The 20,192-nt window shown below is 32.6% G+C and overlaps 1 long non-coding RNA gene across 1 annotated transcript; it reads left to right on the forward strand.

Moving 5' to 3' along the window:
* The first annotated feature begins 11,991 nt into the window (after positions 1–11,991).
* On the forward strand, positions 11,992–18,838 carry LOC109620222 (uncharacterized). Its single transcript, XR_002200922.3, has 3 exons — positions 11,992–13,219; positions 15,809–15,844; positions 17,071–18,838. It is a non-coding gene; the product is annotated as an uncharacterized lncRNA (long non-coding RNA).
* The last annotated feature ends 1,354 nt before the right edge of the window (positions 18,839–20,192 follow it).

Genomic DNA, 20,192 nt, shown 5'->3' on the forward strand with positions numbered 1-20,192 from the left:
TCATTTTTGTTTGTTCTTTTTTTTGTACAAGGTGGTACTTGCATTTTCTGCATAATTAAACATGTACATCTACATGCACATAAATTGTCAACTCTCAGCAGTTCCTACTTTTATATTACAAATGAAAACATTTACTAATTATTAGATATTTTACTCAAAGCATCCCAATAAGTCATTATTGTAGTAGATGACATATATATATATATATATATATATATATATATATATATATATATATATATATATATATATATATATATATATATATATATATATATATATATATATATATATATATATATATATATATATATATATATATACTTTGATTTGAGAGTTGGGAAATCATTGATATCCAATGTGATACAAGCCTTAACTGTGATTTACAGTGAGAGATATGTTAGACTTTGTTAAAGTCCATTTATGAATTTGATGATTATCTAGCAGATCATTTCTAATAAATGAAAGCAATTTAAAACCAAGAGAATCAATATCTTTATTTACTAATTGTAAATAGGCTTATATTTAGCTCCTGGAACAAATGATATAATATTCAGTTCTGTTGATAAACTAGTCAATAATAATATACAGATATGAAAGATATAGCAGATGGGAATAATCTAAGACAGGTATGCAATTAATACACATACAGAAAAAAAATTGTTATATGAGTAATGACAATACTACGTTTATGTATTATTTTGTTATGCCCCTGGGCAGGCCCCCTTTGAAGAAAGGAGGCATATTGCTTTGCTGCTGTCCGTATGTCGGTCTGTCCACCAATAGTTTCCATTCATTTTCTTTGCAGAGGTTGCACATATTGAAATGAAATTTGGTATACAGATTAATCATAATAATGTCTAGGTCAAGTTCGATTTTGGTTACAATCAAGCAATTTTCTACAGAGTTATGCCCCTTTGACTTAGAAAAATTCCAATTTTTTGCTGTTTCCGTTCATTTTCTTTGTGGATGTTTCCAAGGGAAGGGGGCATAAGTGTTTCAGAAACATCTCTAACTTGTTTATTTTGTTCTTACTTTTCTTGAGATTACATACTGTGGAATCATTAATTTTCGTGGGGGCCAATTTTCGTGGATTCCTTAAATTTTACAGCTTCGTGGGGACGTATTTTCGTGTATTCTCTCAAACACACAGAGGAAATATGACTGTATTACCCTAATTTATTAATTCGTGGAGGATGTTAATTCGTTGATGAGAGGTACCCACGAATTCCACAAAAATTGAGCCACCACGAAATCTAATGATTCCACAGTAATAGTGTATTCTTAAATATTGATGAAATGTATTGCCTCAATTGGTAAGCAACATGCCATCATTTTCATTGGACATAATCTACAGAAATTTCTGCATGTGTTAGTCCATAAAAATGTTTATAAGTTTTACTAATAATCTCCAAAAATTATTTTCTCTCATTATTATATTCTATATGCTAGTTTTTTCTCTTATTAAACTATTCAAATTTTGCTCCAACAAGTAGAGTTTGATTCCCACCAAGGTATTTACCTTATTAATTTAATAAACACATTTATGACAAAGTTTGATTGAAAAGTTTTGGAGGCATTGTTTATACATAAATGGTAGGAATAGATGAAATCATTTAATATATATATATATATATATATATATATATATATATATATATATATATATATGTGTGTGTGTGTGTGTGACATTTTATTTGTTTTGGGGTGAGAAAAGTATCATGTTATTAAATGAATATCTTGTTTATGAATTAAGAAGTTATTACAATTTACATTCACTTTCTTATGTCCTTTGCAGACAAACATTGTGATCAGATATTATCATAATTAGATGTTACATTAATTAACTTACAGATAGAACTGACGCAATAGATGATAATGTAAACCATCTTTTATTTACAACAACTTATTTATTTCCGGATATTTTGATAAAGAAACTAAGTATGATTATACCTGGTAATTGCAAAGGGATTAAGGCATTTATAGACCTGATAAAAATTTTTATGGGCAAGAAATTTTTATACCCCCGCAAACGAAGTTTTAGGGGGTATATTGGTTTCACCCTGTCCGTCTGTCTGTCCGTAGATGCAACTTTGTCTCCCCTATAGAATTTTTTACTACTGCATGGAACAGTCTGAAAATTTGTACATGTGTTGTTCACCATCTGAAGATGTGCACCTGCATTTTTTAAGATTAGACAAGATTTAATGATATATTTTATGACAGTTTTCATTTTCCTTATTTTATATATTGTACACTGATGTTGAAAAGTAAGGGAGGTATTCTTTACAGATTTTATTAATTAATTAATAGTATTAAAACACTTAAAATATATTTATATAGATACATCCAGATGGAGGTTTTTTGTCTTTATGTCTTAACTAAATTAATTTTTTTAAAGTATTCTATCAACTGACATTGCAAAATTTTTGTTTGTCAATGATAAATTCTTAAGAGCTAATAAGAACATCAAAGACAAGTTTGGCTGAATTCATTTGTCCCAAGGGGGCCCTTATCTGAGCCATGGTTTAGATGGAGCATATGTTTAGAGAAAATTGATAATCTGTAAAATGGGCGGTGGTTTTGGGGCTATTTTAAATCTGTTTCATTTAACCAAAAATTTCTATCATTATAAGGAAATAAATGATATCATTATTAATAAAGAAGTTAACTATTTTTAGAAGTTGAATTTAAATTTATTAGTCAAGTAAATTGATGAAGTGACCCTATAGGGCATTAATTTAAATGAAATTTAAAATTACTGATATGATTGTAGTGTTTTGGCAATTCTAAAATTGTTTGTAATATTAAATTTTCTATTTATACATATTTTTACATATAGTGTGGTAATGTTTTGGGAGTTTATTAAATTTAACAAGCTCATCAAAGAAAATCATAGTCCTATGGGATCAATTTTCTGATATGGAGTTCCATTGTACCACAGGAGAAAGTGAGGAAAATTTGAAACAACTAATTGCATCTGTCAAGACTCTTATTAGAAAGATATTCAAAGTTTTATTGGCAGAAGAGCATTACTTAGCTACCGGTATTTCCATTTACTGCAAAGGGAGGGGTTATTGTCATTTTGTTGGTTTTTCTTTAAAACAATTAAATAAAAAAGAATATCATCAAATACATAAATTTGTAAATGTATTACTGTTAAACATATGTATTTACAGTGAAATTCTGACCATTTTTATTTTTCTTTGTTGACTAATTTTTTTTTTAATTCTAGAATTTTTTTTATTTATCTGTTCCAAACCTTTATTACTCAATTCAATTATTTGTCCCATTTGAAAATAGCCTTGCGGGGATATAGTCCCATTAGGACAGTTCTAGTTGTGACTACAATGTTATCGTAAACATCCTGAAATTTTCTTTCAAGTTTACAGTATTGTGCCTGATAATATTTCAGCAGCCCTTCTTCCTAAAAATAGACTTGATTAAACTTGTTTCTAAAGTTCTTATGATCAAGTTTTCTTCTTACTTAGACTTTGTTAGTAAGAAACTCCATTTAGCTTTTGACCTAGCATATAGAGTACCAATAATACTGTCTGTTATTTTTGTCTAGTGAGAGTTAATTGCTGAAATTTGAGAATTTTAAATCATGTGTCACAATTAACAAAGAGCAATAATTTGGTTCTTCATCGTTACATAGCTATTTGTGTTGTTCCAGTTCTGTTGAATGTTTTCATTGCAGAGCATTGTGATTTGACTTAGTTCTGTGGCATTCTTCTGGAATACATGTGTTCATTGTTCAGATGTATGCCATCTCAAAAGAGAAGGTAACTCTTTCAGTTCAATCTTAATTTAGTAATCCATTACTTTTTATCATGATATTTTGTGTGTAAAAGATGTGAACTATGTGTTATATTGAATCAAATTATTATTTGAATTGTTTAAAAGGGGACTTTATATGAAAGACCCTTTTACACTGTTATACAAGGTGGCAAATATACAATTATAGATGTTGTAGTTTTCTAACGCAGGAGTTGCTGCCCTTGTAAAATAGTGTGGGGAGATGGATAGTTGACAATAAGAAGTGTAATAAAACTTCAATAAACTGCTGGATGCTGGCAAACAAATAATACTCTTGGTTTTTTATGTGTAATATTTTTTTTATTAGATTAAGGCATTCAGAAGTCATCATAGGTTAGAGTTGTAAATGACTAAAACTCTCTTTTTTAGGATTTGAATCAAAGTTAAATTGATTTCAACATATTTTTATTGAACATGTACCGGTACTAATTTACAAATGGGGCTGGGCACAAGTTCTGTAACTTAGATCGCTCTCTCCCTAAAGATGGAAAGGATGTTAAAATTTGGAACCCTAAAGATGGAAAGGATGTTAAAATTTGGAAACAAACTGATAATGTATTGAGATTGTTGTATCCCATGCTTGGTCTCTAAGAATGTCATCAAGTAAAACATAAAAAGCTCTCTTATTGTAGTTTCTTTTCAAACTATAATGTAATTGGTACATCATTCCATTCCTTTTCTGCATTCTACTTATTTGACTTAAGTCTGCCTCATACCGCCTTCTAGATTGTCTGAATTCTGAACGAGAATATGTTGTTACCTAGTTGTTTTCATATTGAGCGGTTCTATTTTGGTATGAGGAGATGTTGTTCTGATCGATTTTAGGATGTTTTATTACCAAATTCACCCCTTTGATCCAACACATCATCACATTTAGAAACTTATGTGTATATAATGTTCACATCAATTCTTAATCCATACATGCAGGTTACATCTGTAACATATTACTCTACCAAGAACAGTAAAGGTCACTAGGTCATGGTCAAAGGCGCCTGTTTTAGGAGTTAAGTAACATTTGATATAATATTGTAGCATTAGATTGTCATGGAATCTGTTTTGAGATACAAGTCACTTCAGTTTCACAGCCCTGTCCAAGATCGCAGACAATTTATAGATATGTTTTTATTCCATAGTTCGTGATTTGATAAGTTAAGAATGCATAAATGTTAACAGCTTAAATTTTCTGGTTCATGCAAATACATTTATTTATTTCTTCTGCCTGTCCATTTCAAATATTTATATTACATAATTAACTCTTTCTGTTGATGTTCAAGTTTACAATGCCCTCTAAGGAAGCTGGCTGGCCAATTAAGGAGGTTTGCACCTGAAATGCTAGTAATGTCAAACATCCAAAAACCACTTTGATATAAAGATGGGGACTTTAAATGTTCATTTATTTTATTTGTGACCCATATCACTTGCCGTTTTTCGAAAATATGGGGCCCCAATCAGAAATAATAATTTTCCTGAAATTTTTGCTTAAATTTGGCAAAAAATGTAATTAATGAAATCAAACAAATTTTTATAGTTTGAAAGATTATTTAATTATGATTTCAATACAGTATGAAGTTGAACACATGTTGTGACTATAAAAGTAATATCTGAGTCAAATGTCCTTTCCGATATATTACATGTAGTAGTCATTTTGTATACTAGTATTTTTATTTGATAAAATGAAATATATCGGAAAGGACACAAACATGTATTCATTGCCCATGGGTCAGGGTTTTGGGCTGGGCAAATATGGAGAACTGTGTTATATTTAAAAAACTGTAAGTAAAAAAATGTTAATTAAAAAAAGAGATAGAGGGAGAAAAAACCGACCTAGCTTTTTGTTATTGTCAAAATTAAATAATTATTAACAGTTATATACGTATTGCTACAGAAACAAATTATGTTTTGCGGATGTGATTTCTTTCTCAAGGTCGACGAAGGTCGAATGCAACAATACTCGAGGGAAATGGATACATGAAATCTTATACTGCTGTCAAAAAGTCACGGTTCTAGACACGTGGACTGTTTTTAAATACGGAGAAAACCTAACAACTTGTATTTCTTAAAGCAAGTGCCAAGGAGGTGGGGTTGGGGAATACCCTTACAAATCAGAAAACAACAATGCTTATTTTTTATAAAAATATTTTGGACTTCGACTAAGACTTGTAGAAATTATGAACTTTTCAAATAGAAAAATATTCCAAATAGGAGGCTGGGGTGGGGATGAGGGGTACTCCGGACAGCTGATTCTTTTGGAGTTTTGAATTGTTATTTGTATGTTCCATTACCAAAGTTGATGTGTTTTTTCTTACATACTGTATTATTAAGATAAAGATCTTACATTTTTACCATCAGAGTCTCTCTCGCCCATGACCAGTTACGTGAAATCCAGTCTGCGTGCTGGTCCAAGCAGAGCTGGTTTGTGAGAAGTTTCAATTTTTCTTTTACACCTTAAACATTAATAGAGGAATCAGAGAGGGGTTTATTTTTACAAGCTAATACAAAAAAATGAAGATATGTATGGTCGAACAATAGCCATAACCCATAAGCCACAATAAATATTTGATATTGAAGACAACTTCCAAAGAGCAATTGGTCGGGAGAGGGCAAGATTTCTTTGAATTATATGGAAACAAGGTAAAATACAGAAATTCGATAAATTATTACTTTCTTAATTCAAATAGTTGTCTAAAATGAGGTTCAAAGAGGTACAGCTCACTTGATATACGATTTCGCCTTAGAATATAGCACTTTAAGAAACATGAGACATTTTCAATATTATACAATATTTAGTTAGATTATATTCAAAGAAACGCAAATAGTACAATTACCATGCTGAATGAGTCTTGATTATCTTACAGACATCATTAACATATTCAGGTTTTGTTAGGGATATATAGGAAAATTGTTAGTATACGATTAAAAAAAATTGGATATTTGACTATTTGAAGGCATGTCCTATTTGAACCAATTTAAACCAAAGAAATCCAATTAAAATTATGCTCTTCAGGTATTGTAGTATACGTTTACATTGAATTAATTTCAGTTTAACGTGGTCTTCGTACTGAAAATAAGACAAATATTTCAATTAGTTTCTTTCTAATACAACCATGTATATTGCCATATATATTGACCTCATTTGAAAGTGTTAGATGTGTGGCCTAGTGGTAACGCGGAGGTCTTTTTAATGTTGTGGTCGCTTGATCGATTCAAATAATATAAATAATTTCCTAAGAAAAATCCGGTTAATGAAATGGTGAACATGGCGGGCGGGCGGCTGCCAAAAGGGTACCCTTATTGTGTTTTAATTTTTGATAATTTATGAATAAATATCAGCTGTTGAACTTACTCATTTTTGACAAAATATTGCATATAGAGAACCCTTATTGTACGGATAACTCCTCCTACAGTTTTCAATTCTTTGGCAGATCAATTGGACATATATCAGAGGTGTGCATATTGCCAGGGTTTTGATTTTTGATAATTTATGGAAAAAACATATCAGCTGTTGAACTTAATCGGTTTGGGGGGGGGGGGGGGGGTTGCAAAAAATTGCATATAGGGTACCCTTATCTCTCGTGATAGGTACATGTAGTGTTCATCAATTCAGGGTTGACAAATGGATTGTAGGTATTGTTCACAAAAAAGAAAACCCGGTTTGCTGTCACATTGACAGCTTTTCTCTTGTTATATTTTGAGATGACTCCCACTAAAAACCAGACTGTAGAATTAAGTATTTTTAACATATAATGTAGAAAATTATATTACTAATTACATATTACAATTTGAGGAAAATCGCTATTGTAGTATTTTTTAATCTGCTCCGAAGTGCGGAAAATGACAATTTCCTATATACATGTATTTCTAAATGAAATATACCTGTATTTTGAGATGGCCCCTAAAAATAACCAGATGATAGATTTTCTTGAAACTTCGCAAATATACTAGAGTTGGTATAAATTACACGTGGTTAAAAGAATAAAGAGTTTTACTATTGTAATTTTTACACAAAAAGCAAAAACAAAACAAAATCGACCTCCTTAAAAGAAGTTGCGCACTTGGTCATATCAATAGATAATGACAACTGTTGGTCAGTTGGCCAAGAAATTAGAATTTGAAAATTTAAGATAAGAAAAACTACAGGACATATGATGAGATCGCGTGCCAAATGAGTAGAAAAAACACTGCCAAATAAATTTGCAATATTGAATGCCAAAGTTTGTTTAAATATTAAAACCTAATTAAAAAAAGAAGGTAGAGATTGTTGAAAACCATATCATGAATGATAAGTCACAAATTATCCAACAAGTTACAGTCAATTTTATGACAATTTATATTTTGAAAACGTTTTGACTATGTTGACACCAATCTCATATTTTCATAGACTTGATAAAAAATACTTCAAATTCTCTTGAGTAAAGTATTTCAGAGACGTTTAAAAATATAAAACAAATCACCTGTAAGTGTGGTTGATTAAAAAAAAATCTTGCGGAGATACCTTAGGTTTATATCAATTGTATATTTAAAAAAAAGACCTTCCTCTTTCACGAAGGCTTGGAATTATATCCTGTTTCAATAGATGTGCAGACTATATCCAGTCAGAGGTCACATTACTGAATTCTACTCAAATTATTACTTTAAAAAAGTCAACAAGAGAATGAGTTAATACAACATTTTTTTAGGTTGTGATAAATTTTTACCAATTTGGAACAATTTAAGCATGATTATGTATAGAAAGACAACAAAAAGGGTTGATTTTAATGTCAATAATGTACTATTTGGTAAAAATCTTATAAACAATTGTAGCAAAGTTGTGAACTTAGTAAAGCATTGAATACTTAGTTTTGGATGTCGTCGGTCTTGTATCACACCATGTGCAGACATATTGAATAATATTATTTATATTATTTATATTATATATACTACATGTATATATATTTATCTTATATATAATATCATTATACATGATAATTTATATGCATGGCCTGGTTATAGGACCGACGAGATCCATTAACGCTTATTTTTCATTAGTACATATCAAATTGGTTATGTAAGTTAGAACGTTTCATATAATTTCAGTACAATAATAAATTTATTTAAAACGCGTGATGACGTATACTTGTGCCCATGCGCCGTGATCAGGTTTGATGTGTTGAAAAAATGAACTTCGCAGATTTTCAGTGCAAACATAAGGGAAAATACACACTGGACATGAATATTGCTTTGTATATAAAACAGATTCCAAATGTTGTTGAGTTACTGCATCATATAAGTTTTAAATACAAAACAGAAAAATATGTATCAGTTTAAAAAAAACTTTAGCTTTCTCAATTTAAAATATGTTGGTCATCTTTGGAAAATAATATTGATTCCTGATTGCATATGTTAATTATGATATGTTATATATAAAAACAAACGCATGCTCAATTATAATTTTTTTTGTGAATGAGTGTAATATATATTAATTTATATAACAATGTTATTTGTATTTTTAAAAAGTTGCTTACAAAAGCTGCTTTTGGTTGCTCAGTTGAAACTAGCAGTCATTTCTCTCTCTCTCTCTCTCTCTCTCTCTCTCTCTCTCTCTCTCTCAAAAGATGCCAAGTCAAGATACTTTCCACATTCCTGCAATGTTTCTGTCTGTAATGTTGGTTTTTTTATATCTCATATCTTTATTGGATCGTTTACGAATACTTGACAATATTATGTGTATATCACCCACAATATAACACATCATTTAGCCTGGAATTCATTTTTCTTTTTTGTAAGACTGCTTCATCTTCATTTCATTTTTTAAGGTATGAGTTTGCTAGGCATTGTTGAAATATTATTCTTTCCTTTTACAGCAATGTAATTAAGACTTTCCTTTATTTAATACTTAACCAACCACAAGACGGCCGTACCAAGCCCAGATACTACAGACCATAACATAAAGTGCCATCTGTTTTTATTTCCTTCATAACTAGACCACTGTGAGCTAATTCCGAATGTTCGTTTACGTGTAAACTTCTTTTTATACAAAACATGCCCTACTGACCTTCGATGGTCAATAATCTGTTCAGTAATTGACAGTCTTCGTGAAATCAAAATTACTTTAGGGTGATTTAATGGATTGTCCAAATTCCACAAAGTGTGGCGGAGACGGTTATAAGAATATTTCTGCCTCTGTTAAATGAGGCGCTGGCATTACTGAAAATAGGTAGGCAATAAAATCACAAGGCTATGATATCTGAGAGAGAGAGAGAGAGAGAGAGAGAGAGAGAGAGAGAGAGAGAGATGCATACTAAATCAAAACGATTCCTCCACGCACCTGCTAAAAGTTCTGCATACAAACCCATTCTCCTAGATTACTTAAAGATATTGATTTTTAGCTTAAGTTCGACTTGAAAATGACCCCCCAAAATTTCAATTTTGGGGAAAATGTTTACCGTTCTGCATGAAAATAAAAATTCCAGCAGCATTCGAACTGCGCCACAGAGAAAAAAAAACGCCATGTTTTGACGTACTGTCATAAAAAGTAGAAGTCGGGTATAGAGGATCCTTAACGTACGCAGTGTAAAATATGCGTATCAAAATTCCAACTACATGTATAATATTTTCTATCCTTACATTTGAGTCACAATACAAACAATATTATAAAGGTTGAAGACTTGTAGACATTATCTAATTTGTCAGTTCAAAATGAAGTAGAGTTCGTTTTTCCATAAACTGAAGCTTGCCATTAGTTTGAACCATATCGTGACACGGGAAACCCATTGACAAAACTGTTGGAATTCTTTCCATCAGATATAGAACTGATCATCACCAAACCATGTGTTTGATTTTCCTTTCCTTGGCAAATGAAAGACACGTTTACAAACGGAATGACTTGGTGTTTAGGAAGACTGGAATGGGGAGATATGACCCAAATTGGAGTAAATTACAAGGTAAATTACACGCTATTTGTGACATACAACAGCCTCAGCCAAGCAGTAAATGGCATTTATATTATGCATAAGAGAAACCGTCCGGAATGTTTGGGTCTGTATGCTTAAATTACGAATTCGAGCCATATAGGTCTTTTGAGTACCCTCAGGCCTCACTCATCGCACCTGAAAACTTCAACGTAGTTTTCGTTTCTTAATTAGAGACTTCAACGAGCGCCGATTGAAAATGCTATTATATTTATCATAAAATTACCGTCTAGTTTCAAATTGGGCAATAATAGATAGAGAGAATGTATTAAATCTGGTAAATTGTTGCACAGTCGTACGTGTTCATTCATATGATATGAGCGTCTGTGTTTTTCTTTCAGATGGAATGTGTAACAGAAGAGCCGATATAGACCAAGAGGCAAATGGCATCTTGATCATTTGGGCACAGACTACTAAGGAGACAGTTACACCGTAAAGACCTTTTCCCCACCCAGGTTGTTGAAGGTAAGCATAAAATTCTAAGCGACTACATCATAATAATTATCGATTGTTGTTATTATTTTTTGTATGTGTAAATGAAGTTCATTTTTGTTTTGTGGTTTGGTTTTCATTTTAATTTTTTGTGGGGAGGGGGGAAGATATGGCCAGTAATCCTACTTTAAAAAGTTTTACGATCGATTTCTCAATTCAGTTCGGTTTGCTGTTGAAATACTACGAAACAGTTCTAGACAAGTATACTTGTTACACACTTTCTGCATCAATGAATCATAAATAAACATTGAATCATATCTATAAACCAACGTTTGTTTTGTAATTGCAAACTATAGATATCGATTTTTTGGTCATTATTATCTTAAAACTTCGATCACCCTTCATGTTTACCAAAACTTTTGAACGTTTCAACTCAAAGTGAAAATGGACTACTTGATAATTTAACATTCTGGTATTTGAATTCATGAATGAATTAAAACGATCGGAGATTTTATTAATCATTGTATCGTACGTAGATACGTCTCGCATTCTCGGATTTAAATGGGGGGGGGGGGGGTATGTGAACCCATTATTCAACATGTTAACGACCAAAATATTTAAATCGTTGGGTGTGGTTCCCCTTTTTGCATCGGTGTTGGTTCGTTAAATTAAAATTAGGGTTTTTTTTGGTAACTTTTAATCTGTTCATTCACTAAGCCCGTTTTAACCACTTACTGAATACGATAACATCAAAGAGAGAAACCCGTGAAGCTGTATATGAATTTGTCATGGCCTCCTACTACAGGTGACCTCCTTGGCCATTCCGATCTCGAGGTAAATATATAAAACACAAGATCTTACCCGATAATGTTGAGAACTTTAAGACTCTCTACTTTTCAAGGAGTTTGTTAGCTTCTTCAGCACGTTGTCTACGTTTGTTTATGAAGCCCTCTCTAGCATTTTTATGGTGTTTTATAGAGATTAAGAGATTACGTGCATGCGAAAGTTTTCGGTTTCTTTACACCTATCTGAATGGACTGATCGGATACATCTTCAAATTTTTTCCTTGTTATTTAATTTAGATGTAACAAACTGCCGTAATATTGTTTTAAAAACAATTAAAGATTTGAATCTATGTGCGTATCGTTTGGAGAACAAACCAGTTTGATTTAAGTAAGGAGTTTGGGGTTGTCTACATGTTCTCTTGGCGAGCAATTTGTGCAATAATATCATTTAATTATAGAACTTATATGTGTTGAATCTCGATGTACATGTAAGGACACGCTGACCATGGATGGGGAAAAGATGAATTTCATCACACGTCCCGTTGTAGAGTTAACGTTCTGTTTTGTTAATTTTGGCAGAAATTTATGACTTTGCATACAATCGTCTAAAGAGTTTCTTTATCTAAGGGCGACTTCCAATATTGTCATAAACGACGAAAGACTAAATTTATTTACATATAAAGTGTCGTCCATTTATGGCCTGTTCATCTTCCTTATCTACCTACTAAGAAGAACGGTACAAAAGTTTAGTCAAAACTGGAGGAGTGGTGTACTCTGGCCATTTCCCAGAAGCGAATAAAATGCTTTTTTCTCTTTTCAACGTGAGTGTAAAAATGAACTCGTTAGTCTTTAATTTTACTCCTGAGATATTGATATATTTTGTTGAAGCTTTGACGTTAGGGTATGTGTATGCACTAATTTATATGCTTAAGAATGTGTGTCGACTTTTAGTACAACCTGTATTATTGCCAACAAAATGGATAGTAAAACTTCCCTAAATCCCTCGATGCCTGGAGGTAGAACACATCATACTCTTTGGCATCTGGGTTAGTATAAACAAAACTTTATTTCGTGCGAGGGTCCAGTTTTAATTAATCATCGGGACTCTTTTCACATGCTACGGTCAGAGGAAAAAAGGCCACAGGTGTGTGTGTGTTGATGAGAGACGGAATGTAGCTTGGAGAGGAGGGGGCGCCAACAGTTGAAACATGATCTCCAAGATTTTTTCAGTGACAGGTATGTTTCATTTAACTCGCCACGCTAAATCTGACACTAGGGTATCTGGTCTCTGTGGTGTATAAAATTGTTTTTTTTTTATTAGCTCTCAGTTAGAGAAAAGTGTTATGAATTGATAAGATTTTGCCTCACAGAATTTAAAAAATTTTAAAAATTAAAAAAGAACATTATATATTTTGATTATAGTTACATTTTTCACGTCAATTTACATACATCAGCAAAATTATCAGGGAATGCATTGCATTATTTCAGATAATAACACTGCTTTACTCTAAAGATCACACATGCGTGTCTGCTTGCGATTTACACATTTTGCCTGATAAATGTCATTCGGCAGGAATTCACATTCTCAGTTTCTTGGATGCTTGTATGTTTCTTGGGGGTTTTATGTAATGCTGCAATGCGGCGATGTGTATATCTCTGTGCATTGCCAAGTATTTTTTTTTTATACAAACAGATGTGTAAAAAAAGAAAAGAAACCCGCATCGCTCTTAATACACACGTGTTATATATATATATATATATATATATATATATATATATATATATATATATATATATATATATATATATATATATATATATATATATATAAATGATTAAGTTATAGCTGTGAATAAATTCCACCAAAAGCATTTGTAAATAATTCATATAGACCATTATGGTCGTATGTAAGTAATTAATTAGACTGTGTTTTTCTTTTTTCATTACTGTGCGGGTTTTACGTATGATTATATTCTATTGCTTGCTAGAAACCGAGTTAAAGGGGCATGGTCACGATTTTGGTCAAAAATCATTTTGCTGATTTTAATGTTTACAATGCTTAAGTATTATTTTTAATATGCAAACAAAATTTGAGTTACATTCGTTGAGTTATTAACGAGTTACAGAGCTTACAATTCTTTACAAAGCATTTGTTTACATTTGAATGTTGAAGTGAAAAGCGCTATTTAAGACCTTAAATGAATGTGTTAAACGTTAGGAACTTTTCATTTATGCTTAAAATGAATAAGAAGATAGACAAACCAATTTGAAAAAGATTTTTTACTTGCATATTGAACCTTTGTAAGCAAAACCAGGGCACAGCCTTATTTACAAAACAAAGAACTGTGAGCTCTGTATCTTGCTTATAACTTAATAAATGACTCTCAAATTTCATTCGATCAGTAGAAATGCATTTTTAAAGCATTGTAAATAATAAAAATAGAAAAATAGAATTTTACCAAAATCGTGACCATGTCCCTTTAATGTTTCGCCTCGCTTTGCTGAATTACAACAACAACAACAACAACAAAAGAAAATCGATTCATTTGCACACGTGGTTGAATACGATGGAGAAACTCATAACAACATCGTCAAAAGTTAGTGAAATTTGAAACCACACATGTACATTTAGCGTGTACATAATTGTCACAAATACCTTCATATGAATTTAATTGGACAACACGATGTACCGTACTATATAATTATATATTATAACTATTATAAAAATGTATTCCCTTGTGATATTTTCAATTGTTTTACTGTTATTTTCGTTGCTAATGCTATATACAGAACTCTACGAAACAAAATAGTTTGCCTTGCACGGAATGAAAAGAAGACGTTAAAATTTCAGATATTATAAAACATCCATTGTATATCGTATTTATATTTTACTGATATGCTTCATTTTACTACATGTTCAGTCTAGTTAAAAATATGTCATGTGCCTCTATATTGTTCACAAAGGCCAGTCTTTGTCGAAGTGGTTGAAAATGAATGCCAATCTCCCCTTTCAATTCGATGTGATACTATCTCTTGTCCCATCGAGCTACGCACTGGTCCGTTGAAAATGAATTTACATACCTTAAATAACTCAAACCTCGCAAAGGTATACAAGGAGTGAGAGAGAGAGAGGGGAAAACGGAGAGAGAAATGACAGTTCCATTCATATCGTCTGACTTGGAATGCCCCTGAGCCAGCTGACAAGATTTAAGTTAATGTGGCTGTAACTAGTTATTACGTATAAAAACATGGAATCTTACGAGGCTGATGATCCTTCAATTAAGGCGTTATCATTGATTTTATTCAAATTTGGACCGTTACGAAAGTTGTATCCTCAGGTAAGACACTAAATTTGACACCCATGGCCGTAACCTGGTAATTATATAGAAAGATAATGTTCAGAGGAAGAAGTCCTCGTTTTAATCCCAGATGAAAGAATTATGCATTCTCTTGACTTGCTTTTCAGCGCAGGTACATTTATAAAAAATCACCTAATGTCCAATAGATGATAATTCGGGAATGACCTGGGGCCCACCCGACTGTGATGTAACCAACCGGCTGCGCGATACATACACAATATACAAACACAAACACATATGCACACACACGCGCAGAGTTGTGTGCGTGTATGCGAGTCTACACAATAATTTTCTTTTAATACGCCGAAAGACATTTAGATAATTATCTCTTTAGTAAATTTTCCATTATGTGTTGTCTATTATGCAATTGGCTTAATGAGAATAATCATCTTATAGAATGTCAAACTCCGTAAACAAAAAAATGTATATGACAAAAGTGGTCTTACTTTGCTGAATATTTTTTCAGGCACTCAGACGACCATAAAGGACATGAGAAATAGGGGTAAAACATTTTATTTTCTCTCTCTTTCTCCTCTTGAAAGAATTTGTCCAAATTGAACGTTCTAGTATTTTTAAAGTAAGTTCAAAATTCTATTTTAAGCTTTGTAATTTGAATACCTATGCTATTATGTATATGTTACTAATACATTTTTATCTGGATACAGCTAAAACCACCCCTCCTCTACTTCAGAAGGTTTGAACCATCTTCCTAAGTCAAGGTTTTCTGATCCGCTCCTCTCCTTACAAAGTTGTGAGGACTGAGGAGAGGAGCGGATTAGAAGCCCTTTACTTTGAAAGATGGGTTTGAAACAGAGACTTGATATACAGGCCCTATGTGCATGTTGACACTGGCACTGCGTCTGAAGGATATAGGTTCTGTCTTGTCATCGGCTGTAAAACATTTCTAAGACTACTCAAAAATAAGTAATAAGATAGAATTTTAACTATAAATAATTTGTCAATTAAAAAACCATATATAACTGATGATCTCATTAAAAGGGTTTTGTAGTTAATGGAATGTTTGATTATATGCATGATGGTATTTCTCATTTTAAGACAAACTGAATGCTTATTATTATTTTTTTTTAATCTTAAAAAGCCAAAAGGCAAACAAGTAAATAAGCAGTATGGCTCAAAGTTTAACATAGAGATTAAGCTTGAAAATTTTTTTTGGATACATCTCTATTAAGAAATGAGAAGTCTTTGATACTAATGGATTAGGTAATAGCGTCACATATCCCAGTCAGTTGTCACACTTACTTGCGCGCAACAAGCCTGAAAGTAGTAAAAGAAAAATGTGGAAGGTACGAAGTATTGGCTGTTTCAATTTTTTGGGGCGGGGGTGGGGGTGGGAAAGGGGTATCAACCGTGTGTTTACGAATGGCTGTTTTATTCCCCTTATATTTAATATGTGCTTATAGCGCGAAAGATTGAAGCTATTTTCATCGACCCGCTGTCTCTGACAATATACATTCATGATTAATGATTAAAGACAGAATCCAAATCTATTAACTGACCACTTTCTTTTAAACAAATATGGTCGAAACACAAACCCAAACAAACATACTGATGATTTATTTATGGAATGCGCCAATTATTTTCATCATGATGGACAGAAAGCGAAAAACTTTCGTCCCTATATATACAGCAAGTGCCGCCATGTTGAAACACTTTATTCATTAAGGCTCCTTAATGACACGACTTTGACACATTTTTATTGTTTTATAGGTTCATAATGGAATGTGTCCGGCGGAAGCTGACCGATGGTCGAACAATGGACATCTATCATGCCAACAGTTGACAAGAGACGGGCGAGTGCGCGCACCTTGTTCACTCCTTCAGGCATTTGAAACCAACCATGAAATATCAACTAGGTACATGACAAGTTTTAATAGCGGAAATTTTCTTATTTACCAAGTATTAATACTTAACAATGCGTAAATTGAACTGCGTTTTTAAAAAAAAAACAGTATCAAACAATACAAATATACAAAATTGTACAATGTAACTCGCATTGCAACAGAAAGGTCACTGGTTTGCTAAGATTAGTATGTTGATATTAGTTTGACCAATATTCATACTTTTTGTCAAGGATATTTGCTGTCCTGAATAAAGAGTCTGAGTAACAATTCAATGTAAATGTGACTACGGATACTGTTCAAAATAAATTTTACGTTGGTATTTCTTACGAAGTTTTAAAGACTAGCATTGCAATGAAAATATTTCAGATAGTACATGTAATTAAACCAAATATGTTGGGGGAGGGGTTGTAAAATAATCAATCATTAAAACCAAAATCTGTAAAAGTTTGCTGGTTCGCAGCGTTATTGAACGTTATTGTACAAATTTGCCCTATTTCGCACACCAAAAACAATGCAAAACTTCGACATCGGTTCACCAGTCCAATCCAGGTTCGGTGATATGACTATTTTGACACGAGACGTCACTTTAATTATTTACAGGACCAACAGGATCCGATTAAGATTTATATGTAGCTTCTCTACTGTCCGGTCTACCGTGAAAGTGTACTCTGCAGTTTCCCTCAGTGCCAAGTTACTCTGAAATGCAATAGTAGAAATTTAGTAAGTATAACAGGACCTTTAGCCATTCACGTCGAACTTGCTACTGGGTTCATATTCTAAAATTGTATCGATTGACGTGTAATGGCCCATTGTTGCTGAAATTGTCGGTATTTGAGATTGATATTTATGGAAATCCAAGACTTATGCTAGACATATTCCTCTGATTTAGCACATTATTAAGTATTAGCGATACTCAACAATCTGTTTATAAGAGTGGTCTCTGCTTTTTAAGCAGTTCACAAATGCTATATATTACACGCTGCGCCAATTCATACGTATTTGCATTTTGTATGTAACATGATACAGACAGACCACATTATCTATAAATCTTTTAAAATAGCTAGTTGTCATACATATGTAGGTTTTCGCAGTGACCTTCGCTAATATAATAAATTACAAATTGAAACAAGATCTATTGTTGTTAGAAGGTGGTGACACGCACGACTGCTCGCTAGACAGGGTACATTAACAGTTAGATATATAGATAGGGTCCTTCATGCCCCAGGGTGCGGCTCCACTATAAATTGTACAAGGCTGCTGACCGTGGCCAGTCGGTGTTATGGACGAGCAGGCCGTGCCGTGTTTGTGAGTGCTTTAGCAAGCGCGCGAGTTGGCATTGGCAGATTTTATTTCGGTATTTTGCGCTTGTGAGAAATCGGAACACCTGCCTTGTTGTTGTTGTTATTTTTGATTGCCTATTGCGTGGACTATAAAACAATCTCCAAAACAGAGTTTCGTAAGTACGTGCGGCAAACACTAGCTTCATTTTATTTTTCTCTGATTCAGACTTTAATTATTTTACCACTTGCTACTCGTATGTTTGTGTATATTTCTTTTTTCACATTTTAACTTCACATTAGGTTTTGATTTTGTATGCAAGAATGAATATTTGCAAAATTTTGAGCTTTGTGAAATTATTAATAGTGTAGTCCATTAATGTATAAGGTTCTTCTATACTCTATAAACTATATATAAATTTCTTTTTATTTATTCAAACTCTATTCTTACTTTGATCTTCATATATGATTCTACAGCAAAACAAATCAGAATACTTTATTATATATGAAAGGAAAAATTATATCCGCTACTATTTTTCAAATAAAATTCAGTGTTGGTTTGTGTTAAAAATTGAATATGTTTATACACGATGGACATTGTTGACAGGTTTGTAACCCGTGTTTATCCTAATTTGGACTGATGGAGATAAATGATTGCAGTGTGGCCCCAGGGACCATGAAACATTGGTGGTAGCGTAAGCTGCGCTACACATATGATCACGTGATACCGACTTGGCGTTGGTCATTTATCTATGGAGAATATGGTTGCAAACAATAATATTTTCTGGAAACTGTTAAATAATTTAAGTAAGATGTCCCGCGCTGAATATAGTACCGATGTAAAGAGCCAACTCCTTTCTGATCTTGGTATCCTGCAGGTATTTTTATCCCGTAAAGGAGACATTTTCAGGTGTATCTAACACCACCGGTAATTCTTCGTCCGTGAAACCCATTATTATACGGTAACACTGGCATTAATATCCATTTACGGTTTCAATCTCTTTTTTAGGTTCTTCACAAGAACACTGTTGGGGCCTGTAATGAAAATACTAGCTTTTTCAGCTGGCGGAAAGGGTCTGTCATTGCACAGCAACCCGCGAAATAATAGACCCAGGACACAGTCCGTGTGGATCTTGTGCACCAATTTAATGCCTTGGTCATAACCCAAGCAGTTCCTAGTCACTTGTTGATGCGGAAGGCCTCGCTTGTCTCCATGATTATTTAACATGAGACAGTGTGTCCTCCCTTGTCACGTGATTTATTAACAACAGTGGCGATGTTAATTTTTACATACATGTACCAAGTAAATTGTTGATTATTTAATGAGAGAATCAAAACGTTTCAGTAAAATTGACAAAACATGGCGACTGCTCTCAGGGTGGTAATGCTGCCTACATGGTGAGGTGACAACATGAGACAGTGTGTCCTCCCTAAGTTTCAGATCTAAGCCGAATGCTGCTGAAGTTACTCCTAGTCAATTTTATGATTATGATGCAATTTATAATTTAAAATAAATATTTATCAAGTCACACGAATACATTCATGTTTATTTGAGTTTTTCTATTAATGTTAATATGTATATTTATAAATACGCAGTAAGACAACTGGTTCTGATCATACCCCCTAGCTGTCAAATGACAGGCCATATGTTTATGCAGTGAGACGTATATTTGAGGTTTGTAAGCGGAACAAGAAAAGCTGCTTTCAATCG

Source organism: Magallana gigas, chromosome 3 (assembly GCF_963853765.1).
Source record: "Magallana gigas chromosome 3, xbMagGiga1.1, whole genome shotgun sequence".
Taxonomy (NCBI): Eukaryota; Metazoa; Mollusca; class Bivalvia; order Ostreida; family Ostreidae; genus Magallana; species Magallana gigas.